Raw genomic sequence first — 12,592 nt, forward strand, 5'->3', positions numbered from 1 at the left:
TCCAAGTGAGCTCTTTAATTTCGAGACTTTTCAGACAGCTGTTTTGTTGTTGTTGTTGTTGTTCTGTTTTGTTTTTATTAAAGGGATATTTTACGGTAATAATCAAGAATATCCCAGGCCGAGTATGGTGGCTCATGCCTGTAATCCCAGCACTTTGGGAGGCCAAGGTGAGCGAATCACCTGAGGTCAGGAGTTCAAGACCAGCCTGGCCAACATGTGGAAACCCCGTCTCTACTAACACAAAAATGAACCAGCCATGGTGGCAGGCACTTATAATCCCAGCTACTCAGGAGGCTGAGGCAGGAGAATGGCGTGAACCAAGAGGTGAGGCTGCAGTGAGTCAAGATCGTGCCACTGCATTCCAGCCTGGGCAACACAGCAAGACTGTCTCAAAAAAATAAAAATAAACCAATACTCCCAGTTAGTTCTTCACCAATGTCAGATACATCAGTTTAAAGAAAAATATGAAAGCATGTTTTTATATTTCAGTGTTGAATTTAACCATATCTTTTAAGAAGATATGAAGATAGAACTTCCTCAAGGATTGGGGGAGAAAAAAGCAGTTAAGAAAATCTTAAAACCTCAGGAGAAAAACAAGTATGGGTTAAGACCTCAAGGCAAAACTTTTTCTTTGCACTTGGATTTCAAAAGAACAGAGATGCCCAAATTATGAACTCTCCCATCTGCATTTTATATTCGTCTGTGTCCTTTGAAAGGCTGGAGATGGGATCCCAGGTTCCAAAGTGCCTGGCCGTGGCTCACATCAGGCGGCATCTTTCACAGCCGTTTACTCCCCTGACTCTGCCTAGAGAGCTCTGTGGCCCAATTTACAAAAAAAAAAAAAAAAAAAATCCTACTTTACTCACGTTCATCACTTTGAGCAGAGTCTCAAGAAATGAGACAAATATTGAGACTCCACAGAAGCAAGTACTCTCTTCCAAGAAGTCAAGTGTCAGGTTCCCATGAGCCAGGCAGCTTGCTTACAGAAAGCACTGGCTGACTTGCTGGTTTAATGTTAAATGCATTTAAAATGTTAAGTGATCAAACGCCCCTCCTAGTGGGTGTGCGCGTTGAGCTGGCTGCAGTAGTGATGCAGACCACGTTCTTTCCTTTGGTTTTGCTTCAAGCAGAGCACCCCACACCCAGGAAGAGGCCGAAGGATGGCATCGAGGTCTAGGACAGATTTAAGGAGAGCTGCAGGCTGACTGCCTCATCTGCAAATAGTCTCTCATTTCAGAGAAAATCACTGAACAGAGTTCATAACACGTGAATTTTTAAAATTCATATTTCTAATTTCATCCCATTAGAACTTTTGAACCTCCACCTCCCACCTAGAGAACGTCAGCTCAAGCCGATCACAGCGCAGTGCGATTTTCTATAAATAATGTGCACGCCTGCATCTGAGCGGAGATGTGAATGTCTGGAATGTGCCTGCCAGGCCCAGGAGGAACTGCAGCAAGTGTGGGGACACAAGCCGCTAAGGAATCTGATTTGGAGGGAACTGGAGGCAACTAAAACTAGGTCCACTGGTTTTTCTTGGTAAGGTTTGACCAGGCAAACTGTTATCACTGTTGCTAATTTATGGTAATTGGCATGGGGACTTAACAGTAAGTAATTAGAGTAATTACAGAATTTGCTACTCAATTACAATGGCACAGATTCCTGAGAATGGAAGAACTGTTGCCCAGGAATAGAGTTCAAGAGGTCCTCCCCATGCTCCGAGGAACATGGCATTTCCACGCACCCCTGCTTTGGTCCCTGGCCACCACCATCCTGATCTCGGCCATCTGATGGCATCAGTCCCCAAAGCTGGAAACACCTGACACCTCTTGTCACCCTCCCATCTGCCCTGCCTTCCTCCAGTCCGGGATATTCAGGGATGCCCACATACAGGACCAGGAAACCAGGGTTATCCCAAACCAGTGCCTGCATTCAAAGTCCTCCACGGCAGCACAATCACCAATGGCCAATACTCCCAGAACCTTCCACCTCAAAACGGGAGCACATCTGGATTCAAGCTGACAATGCTGCATTCTCTTTGCCATGTACACATGGAGGCATGTCAGGTTCCACCTAAAGGTATCAGGTTCCACGCTGCTCAGGAGCCCAAACCTAGTCACTCTGCATGATCTCAATTCACCATCCACAGAGAAGCCTGCAGTTTTCCTCTGGTGCACGGTGTGGACGGTGGATGGTGGATGCATTTCCCCTGAAGACTCGGAAACAGAAGCCTGGCCAAGGAGGCCAGTCACCCCAGCCCCTGCAAGGCCCCGACGTGACCCTCTGCTGTCTGCACACAGTACCCAAGTCTAGCAGTGCTGGCTCTGTGGTGGGATCCATCTGGGCCTGCAGAGGACCCGGGGCACAGGAACCGTGCAGCCTGGCTGCAGCCAGAGGCCTAAGGGATCCCCACGAGGCTCTCCAGCCTAGGTGCCCTCACCACAGGCAGAGCCATGCAAGAGAGTTGCCTGCTGAACTGGAAACGCCCCAATCTGCTCAGCCAACACAGAAAGACAACAGCCACCTACAGCTGCTGAGCCCCGAAACGTGGCCACTGGGCCTGAAGGGTTGAATCTGGAATTTAATCTGTGAAGTTCTTTTCAAATGTGTTTAGCTATGTAATCAAATCTTTATTCTAATTCAATTTAAAGGAGCCTCTGGCTATGGGCTCCCTTGTCGGGCTTCACAGCTCCAGGGAGTAAGAATGGGAGAGAGAGGCCCAGAGCTTCTCTGCATTCTCCACGCTAATTCAACAAGTCATCATAAGGAAAGGCACTCCAGCAGGAGAGGTGTACACGGGAAGAACTGGATTGGCCCTGACAAGCATGACCCACATGGCATCACAGCTGCCTCAGGCAACAGGCAAAAGACAATGATGTCCACCTAGACAGGCCACCGGATGTGATGATGCACCCCCAAGCCCTAGTCCCACAGCAGCCAGAGACCACCAGCTGCTCATCCCGGGTGAAACAGGCAGAGCTACCCGAGCTATCAAAAGCAGGAAGAATTAAGGAAGCGATTCCCACGACACACGTGACCCTCCTTGGAGACAGACACAGGCTTCGCTGTGAAAGTGCAGAGGACAGTGGAGTCCCTAGGTGGGCTGCTTCTTCCAATGATCAGGAAGAAACCAGATCCATTTCCTTGTAGGAGAATCATTTGTACCGTGATTAGACAGAAGACAGAAGGTGGCTGATATCAAATAATCAAGCATCTCACGGCTGCTTCTCCAAGGAAGGCCTGGAAATTTGCAGCCACCCGCATAGGGGCCGCAGTGTTTACTATGGAGATAAGGGTGACTGAGCTCTGGCTTCCTCAGGGAAGCTAAATTTGAACTTTCACCACTGAGGAATCAGTCATTTACAGTCACTCACCCTCAATGCAGAAGAGGGCTCAAGACACTGCACCAGACTTCAACACTCAGGGTTAGGGTTAGGGTCAGGGTCAAATTCACAAGTTTTACAAGATGTATTTCCTTGGGATGCCAGAAGAGATGCAGCTTCACACCCCCGACCTCCATGGTTTGCTTAGCCCCTTCACCAGTGGATCTCACCAACAGATGACACATCCACACCTCATCCATGGCAGCACAGAAAACCACTTGGAAGACAGCCACTCCCACCAAGCTTCCTGGCTTTGGTGTTTAAAATCTCCATCGTTTAAAATCTGTATCTCATACGTGAGATTACACTCCTCTGAACAAGACATTGCGACTGTCATTTCACCCAAAAGGGCTTTAGGAAATGACACGCGGTCCAGAGGCCAGAGGTCGCCGGCTGCCTTACTCTAGCCTAATTCCTTTGTGCCTGTATGGAGGCTTCACAGATACAGCCCATTAATGACTGTATGAGAAGCTCAGGGCATAGACGAACTCAGTGCTGAATTTTTTCCATTTATCACCCTTTGTTTTGTCCAGAAGACAGCTGAGAAAGGCGGGGGCAGATCATCTCCTCCAGTGTAATGACTCTAGCCACTTCTCTTCACCCCAGGTCACCACTCAGTCAACACGCTCTTGAGAAACCAAAGCAATTCTGTTCCCTTCACTCTGAGTTCCAAGCACTAAATTCCTCCATTTTATCAATTAGATTATCAAGCAGCCATTTGTAATCTGGACTGCAATCTGATACGAAATTTAAAGCTAATTTAAGTTGCGGTAATAGCTCCTATTTACATTATAGATAAGGCATGAATGAAAACTTTAATGTTCATAGGACCAACTTTCTAAACAAACCAATTATTCAAGCAATGATTGTCTTCAGTTAGATGCAAATTACTTTGCTCATAAAAGATTTTCCAGTAGGAATTTTTAAATCCATGGTCTGTCTTTTCTGAGCCTGTCTCTGCACCTTCCCCTGAGTGCACAGCAGGACTTCTCAGGGCATCCCATCAGCAGACCCACTGAAGAGAATAAGCCCGCAGCCCGCAGCCCCCAGCCCCCAGCCCAGGAATCAAGTCCGAGCCCCAGCAGCCCCTCGTCCAGCCGGGGCTTCCTCACCAGCACAGCACCCAGAGGTCTTCCAGGTTTAATGCCACGTGTGCGTGGAAAGTAGAGTGCTGGAAGGAACACAATAGACATTCAACAATGCAAATTCCCCCCTGGAACAGCCCAGCAATCCTCTGTACCTTCCCCCAAAGTACCCATGCTAGGCAGGCGTAGAGTCCGATGGGGGTGCCTAGGAATCGGCATTTAACACTATTCTGATGAATAAAAGTTTGAGAGGTCGGTCAGCGAGAGGCTGTCGTGGCCTCCACTCATTTGCAGGCTCTGAAGAGACACAGATTCAGGTAACAGGCCAGACAGGACAGGACAAGGATGGGGAGGTGGAGGGCAAATTCCATGGACCACCATCCGCCCCGCCATCCCCACTGAGACTCCGTGATTTAAAGAGAGGCAAAGCCAGGGAGAAAAGATGCCCGCACCACACGAGCGACTGAGATTTCACCTAAAGCACGCAGCATGTGGCTGAGGGCCAAGGTTGGGCAAGCCAGGAGCACAGAACGGGGTTCACTGGCCCAGAGGTGTCTCCCACACCCACACCCCGTGCAGACCTCCCAAGCACTGCCTGTGTCTCCTGCCTGGTTTAGTTCCTCCCCGCCTTCTACTGTGTTGGTTTCTCAGCCGCCACCCACCACCACACAACCCTCTCTACAAGCTTGGTGGACTGAAAAGAGCGGGGGCGGGTAAGATCTGGGCTCTGGGGCCAACGTCCTGCCTGAGACATTAGTTCCAACCCACCTAGCTGTGATGTGAGCCCCCGAGATTTCTCAAATGTGAGATGGGAAGGTAACTGAACCCACTCACCAGGACGGCTGTGCAGACTGAGAGTACATATAGCCACACCTCGGCATCCACCACACGTGGGACCCCAGTCGTGTTGCCCCTGATGGGAATCCCTCTATCTATGCCCCTTCTGCTACCAGAGCCAACTCCCAGCAGTAGCTGTGGAGGGTGCATCCTCTATTCCCACTCCACTCACCTCCCATCGCTCCACGCAGTGACCTGCCACGCAGCGGCCACCAGCAAATCCGGCCCCACTGGATAACCAACCACCAGCCCCCCCTCACTTTGGGGCGTCTTCCACTTGCAGTTCCGAAGCAGGCCGAGAAACCGCCCTCAAGGGCAGTCACCTGTTCCTTAGTGCATGTAATGACCTGCCACGCAGGACCACCAGCAAACCCAGCTCCACCATCCAGGCCCCTGTGGATAACCGAACCCCCACCCCCCACCTTGGAGTGTCTTCCACTTGCGGTTCTGAAGGGGGCCGAGAAACCGCTCTTAAGGGCACTCACCTGTTTCTTATTGCACGTAATGACCTGCCAAGCAGGGCCACCAGCAAACCCAGCTTCACCGTCCAGGTTCTGGTGGGTAACTGCCCCCGTCCCCCGCTTCCCCCTGGGGTGTCTGGGAGGCTCAGAAACTGCCCTCCAAGAGCACTCATCTGTTCCTTATTGCACTAATACCTCATTTACAGAAATCCACTTTGACTTTCCAGCACTGCAGTTGTGACAATTTAGCAATCCTGCTTGCAAGCTACAAGAGCTTGAGGTCACGTCCACCTCACCAGTATCCCAGAGACCCAGCACTATCCCACTGTGTTTAAAATTCCAAAATACTCCTTCAAAATGCTACTGGCATTTGCTTTGCACATAAAATGCTAAAAACCTTCAAGTGAAACAAATATCTTCAACAGTTTGATACAACGACATGTGAGTTACACATCTGCCAAGTTGTAAAGCCTCATGCATTTATAACATTTTATGTACGGTCAAATGGTTCATTAATATAAATTATGACAATCTCTAAGAAACAGGTTTTTTCTGGCATTAGATGACCAAAGGAAAACTGGGTTCTGGCTGGCTTGCGGGCCTGTAGAGGCAGACATATCTGCTGACACCAAGCTCCTTCCCACTGATGTGGCCTCATCCCAGGCCCCTCACCCAGATGCCTGCAGGCCCCTGGAGGAGCAAGCTGACCTGTCCACATTTCTCAAATGCACAGCTGTTGCTCACACTGCAGATAGAGTTCAAGGCACGAGCAGGCCACCACGCTAAAAATACCACGCAGCGTCCACGCCAGGTGACGGTGGTTTTCACTCCATCCCAAAGCCCCAGGTATGAGTTTACAGCCATGATTACCACATGGATTTTTGGACCCTCAAGACATACTTTGTTTCCTTTTATGCAACAAAGTTAAAAGACTATCACTCAGATATAGGCTCTGAAACTGTGGAATAATTATTTGGGAACAGAGCCTCTGCCAGATCAGGATTAGCACTTGGGACAACACCCCGTGACCTCAGTCCACACAAACCCATCCAGACCAGAAGCCTCCCGCACTGTAATTTCTGTGGATTTCTGTAAACGAGGTATTACTGCAATAAGGAATAGATGAGTGCCCTTGGAGGGCAGTTTCTGAGCCTCCCAACCACATGGCCACGTTCAGGCTGAAGCCGCACCACCTCCAGAAACACTGTCCCTCGCCGAGGTGTGCCTGGCTTCTCCCTTTTTCCAAAACTTAACAAAACCTGAAAAGGACAGGTCTGTGTAGAAAAACACAAACTACTTGCGATTCCTCTTCCCAGTTCAGGCTGTAGGAAGCTCGTCTCGGCCCTCACCGTGTTCTGACTGTGGCTTGGTTCCCATAAGAAATAAAGTCAGAATTCTAGTCCCTGTCTCCTGGGCAGTGTGGCAGGCATACATACCTTCAGTTATATGAGGAAAGGCGTGGCGAGCCCCCTTCCTTCAGTAAAACTGCACAGTTCCCAGAACCCCGATGCCATCCCCCTCACACCACTGTGAACACCTGGACAGAGCACATTTCAATGCGTGCACCTTTGTGGGCTAGTTTTCTATTTCTCCACTAAATCACCCCAAATTTAGCACCCTAAACACTGACTTATTTTCTCACATTTCTGGAAGCTGGAGTCCAAAACAGGTCCCACCATCTAACGTCGAAGTGGCGGCAGGGCTGGCTCTGGGGAAGCGACCGTCTCCTTGCCTCCCGCAGCCTCTAGAGGCTTCCGCATCCCCTGGTCCATATGGCACCAACTGTCTTCAGGACCCACAGCGGCTCTGACGGCCCCTGAACTGGAAGACGCAGAAACGTCAGGAGACCGGGATCTAGTGCTACGGCCAAGCCTCCCCACCCTCCCAGCTCCTCACACACTCCCGTGTGAGCTAATATAGATTCCACTTTAACTAGTGTCACCTGTGTAAGGGGTAAGTGCCCAGCTGTGAACTGGTTAACCTCGCCCACACAAACCCCGAGAATAAACTCACAGGCCATGGACCACTCCACAAGCAATAAGTGACCACCTGCTCAGGGACCTCCATGCCCCAGCAGAGCCCTCCGGTACCTCCTTGTGAGCTCAGACTGGCGGCAGGGGTCTGCAGCGCCACAGGGCCCTGGATAAAAAAGACAGCTCCCATGTCGGGAGGCACCCGCCCGCGGTTGGGTTCTCAGTACTTTAATTGCCCAGGTGGACAAGCCGCTCCGCATGCAACCCCATCACCAGAATAACGGCTGCACGTGGCGAGTGCACGGGTGGCCACCACTCAGCCCAGCTGGCCGCACTAAGCACATCACCACCGTGACGCCCAATCAGACTCAACTGCTGGAACAGTCCCGGCATCGGCCCCCACAACATTCTGGATCACAATTCAGAGTAGTGATTGCGATCAGGGCCACACGTGGCTGAATGTTTTTACAGGAGGATGCCACAGCTGGACTGACACCACAGCTGGATCTGGCTGGACTGAGAGCATTTCCCACTGGACATTCTTACAACACCATTTTATTTGCGCTTTATTAAACTTCTATGGCTTTTTTCTGCTTATCTACTTTATGGGAGTGTTTCTTGTTCTTATGACTGCGGTGATACTTCAAGCTACAACTATCAATGTGTAAATTAGTTTGGAAGTCGCCTTATCATTAAACATTTCACAAGCAAGCAGTCAGAGGCACCTAACCCGGAGGCCTCTTTTCTTCTTTGAGCCAAAGCTACCTTGGACTCAAAGAAAACGGCACATGGAGAGGGGCTGGATCTCCAGCACCCATTCCTAGGGAGCCTCCTGGGGAGCAGATATGGAGGGAGGAGCCCTGGGTTAAGGCACTGTCGTACTAAAGAAAAGTCTATTTGGGTAAAGTAAGCACCAGACTTAAGAGATTAAGCAAACCATGAAAAGAAACCACTAACCACAGCTTCTCCAAAACAGAACTAAACTCCCTTTAGTTTGAATTGGAAAAGCAGAAGTGATGATCAGGATACAAAAAAAAAAAAAAGAAATGACACAGTATCTGAACACAGGAGAATAATCAAGGGCCACTGTCTCTTCCTGTGTCAGTGGGAGCCTCGCATCTAAGCTGGATTTAGAAGGTTGCTACTTTGGACTGAAAGGTATCCCCAACTCTAGTTTGTAAGCAAGTGGAGCAGAATGCTTCAATTATTTCAAGGTTTAGCGGTAAAGCTCTGCAACTCTCACAACCATTTTAATTGGTGTGAATTTTAAAGTGACTCAATCTGTTGGCTGGAGTATCTAACGGCTTAACCACGGGGTCACGTTGGAAAATTTTTCCAATTGCTTTTGTTTTTCCTACTGAAGATGCATTTGAACGTTCTTGTAGTTTGCAGTTGGCTGGTTCTGATGTTTGGTCCTGAGGAGGCCCAAGTATCCGTAGAGGAAGAATCTGAAACCTCAAGCCACTCGAGTGCTGTCTGGGCAGATGGAGACCCCAACCCGAGGGCCACTGACGGACTCAGCATGGGCACAGGGCCGCCCGACGCAATGGGCCACGTATTTGCTGCTTACAAAACAACATAAGCACACACCCCCAGGTGTGCACACACGCTCTGTACACATCTGTCCCTGTCAACACCAGCACACACCCCCACGTGTGCACACATGCTCTGTACATGCTCACGTCTGTCCATGCCAACAACAGCACACACCCCGAGGTGTGCACACACGCTCTGTACACATCTGTCCCTGCCAATGCCAGCACACATCCCCAAGGTGTGCACACACATTCCATACGCGCTCACATCTGTCCCTGCCAACGCCGGCCTACACCGCCAAGGTGTGCACACACGCTCTGTACACACTCACATCCCTCCATGCCAATATGAGCACACATTCCCAGGGGTGCACACAGGCTCTGCACGTACTCATGTCTGTCCCTGCAGCCTGAGTCAAACAGTCACAGAGAGGCAGAGGAGGAGGAAGAAGGATGTGATGGGCACTAAGGTCCTGGGCCGGTTCCCCTCTCTACCTCGGGAGAGACCCCTCATGTGATCCTGCCATCACTCACCCTTCCGCCTCCATCCTCCATCCTCCCACAGGGATCAGGAGGATGCCCACTGCACAGAGCTGTGATGAGCATGAACAGAAGATGGCAGGAGCTCACGCCAAGGTGCTGAGCACGGGGCCTACGGAGTGCTTCTTTCTGCTGTGGCTGACATCATCAAAAAAGAGACTGACACAGCTTCTGCAGAGAATGTCACTTGCTGAGAAACTGAAACGTGTGACCTAGGAGCCTGTGAAGGTCTAAGAACAAACCAACAAACCAAACGGTTTTGTTTGTTTTTCAAACACCATAGCCTGTTTTTTCTTTTTTTTCATGCTCTACCTTGGGTATCATTTAGTGAAACTGAAACGTGTGACCTAGGAGCCTGTGAAGGTCTAAGAACAAACCAACAAACCAAACGGTTTTGTTTGTTTTTCAAACACCATAGCCTGTTTTTTCTTTTTTTTTCATGCTCTACCTTGGGTATCATTTAGTTAAATTTCAAAGTAAGTCCAATAAATACACAAAATCACAGGACTGAGCATGGAGCATTGTTTCACTTCATGTCCTCCAGCCTTTAGGACACATTAAGGAAAGACATGATTCCAGGATTCCCATTAGAAAGGCTGCCCTGAGGCACCTGCTGGGGCAGCCAAATTGCAGCTGTTGATGCTGCCCCCAAGCTGCTTGGATGAAGCAGAAGATTCCGGAGGTCTCCTCTCTTCTGCCCCTTGTCCAGGAGAGAAGGTGGGGGGAGAAAAGTGAGAGAAGATAGGAAGAAGGAGGGGGGAAGGAGGGAGAGAGGAGGGGAGAGGGAGGGAGAGAGGAGGGGGGAGGGAGGGATGGGGAGAGGGAGGGAGGAGGGGCATGTTCCATCCACCAAGGCAGCTACACTGCAGAGAGAATGGAGGGTGTGTTGCCTCTCAGGACAGCAAGTTCAAGCTGTTTATAATTGTTAGCGTAAACAGTGACCAGCTGAGGACAGGGCTGTCATTGGAGTTGACGTTTTATTTTCATAGTTGATATTGGGGACCTGGACCTAAAGCACCGTGCCTTGCCCTTTTGCCAGATGGGCCTATGCTTCTCTATACTTGAGTCTATTTGACTAAATACCCGATATTGACTAGGAATTATGACGTGTAGGATACCCCTTACCACAGTAACGTCAAACTCATGTTCTAAATGCAATTTATTCAGGGACTGGCTTCTAACTCTGGGTGGGAATGTTGAGCTCAGTCCAGTTCAATTCAGTAAGCATTTATCAAGAAACTCCTAGACCAAGACCTCTGTTAGACACTGGGTATGGGGTGAAGGGGATACGAAGATGTGGAATTAGAACTCGAGAAGCTCAAATGCTTCCATTTAATTCCCTAATGCAATTACTAAGCTTCAACCTGATGGCTGTAATGTCTAAATTCACTTTTTCTTTATTCTAGTTCTACATAACAAAGCGTAAATAATCACAGAGGAATGATTCTGTGTTGGACCATTCAGTGGACAGAGAAGAGCATTCTGACCAGTGTGAGACACTGTCTCCGTTCCCAGGGAGCCCGTGAGGTGGCTGCACAGAGCACACGCGTGAAGATTCAGGAGCACGAGCGTCAGGTGATGGGAGGGGCACGGAGGCAGCACCACAAAGATGCCTGCCGAGGGGCCGCTGCAGCCAGCCTGGCCGGGAAGGTCACAGGAGTGGGCACAGGCATCTCCCTCCAGCCGCACTTGGTTTTCAAGAGGACACATGCAGGGAAGGGGATGACACCGAAATGCTGTGGCGCTGAGGGAAGGAGAGGAGGGACACAGGGCCAAGGGCTGGCCACCATCCCTTGCATCCCTGCCTCTATGATCGCTGCCAAAATCAGCCCCAACGGGGAGAAGTGAGATGGGTGAAAGAGGTGGACAGACTTGGCTTCCATGGAATTCACAGATTCCAGTCATTAAAAATCCCTTCTGAGTTTTCATCTGGAAAACTTTGCAAATGTATTTAGCGACAAGAGGCAGAAGATGAAGCCAACACAATTGGGCTCAAACCGCCGCCCTTCTCCTTCTCTCTGCATCCAGGACCCACCCTGAGCCCCTGAGTGCGAGGACCCGGAGCTGCCCAGCCCAAGGGAGCGGCCCCTGACCAGAGGAGGGAGCCACACAGCGGGGCCCCCAGCACGTGGATGGCAGGATCTGTGCTATGTCAGTCCCAGGGCCCCAAGCAGAGAAGGCCTGGGGCTCCCAGCTGAAGTTTTGCTGTCTCCTCTGTCACCAAAGTCGAGAAGGACTGAGTGAGACCAACGTCGGACCTGCTGGCTCCTCGGTGGCTGCCGATGTGGCCCTCAGGCTGCGGGTGAAACCGTCTAGGGAAGCCGAGACAGTGGCTAGAATCACAGCCACGAGTGTTCCTGGGGCCCTAAAACACAAGCGCAGCCTGAGGAAGGCAGCGCCCGCTCAGATCCCCGTCCAGGCTTGTGTGCCACACTCGAGAGGCACACGGCACCAGAACATGGCGCTTTAAGTGACTTTGTGGGGTGTAGGAACACAAAGTGGGGCCTCGAGTGGCTCAGAAGTCACTCTCACTAGCCCGCGGGGACCCGGGCGGCCCCTCTGGATGTGGCTGGCGTCTCTCCAGGGCGGGCTCCAAAGTCCTATGGAGGAGGTGAGTGTCGGTCTTGCTCTGAGGAAGGACCCTGACAAGTATCCTGAACACGCGGGCACACAGCTGGCTGACTCATCTGAAGGGACCTGTTGAGCCACTAGCCAGGGAAGGCTGGAAAGAACTCGACTAACACACGATCCCTGCCCAGGCGCCCACCTGGGCCGCCC

The sequence above is a fragment of the Macaca fascicularis genome, chromosome 16 (genome assembly GCF_037993035.2).
Source record: "Macaca fascicularis isolate 582-1 chromosome 16, T2T-MFA8v1.1".
Lineage (NCBI taxonomy): Eukaryota > Metazoa > Chordata > Mammalia > Primates > Cercopithecidae > Macaca > Macaca fascicularis.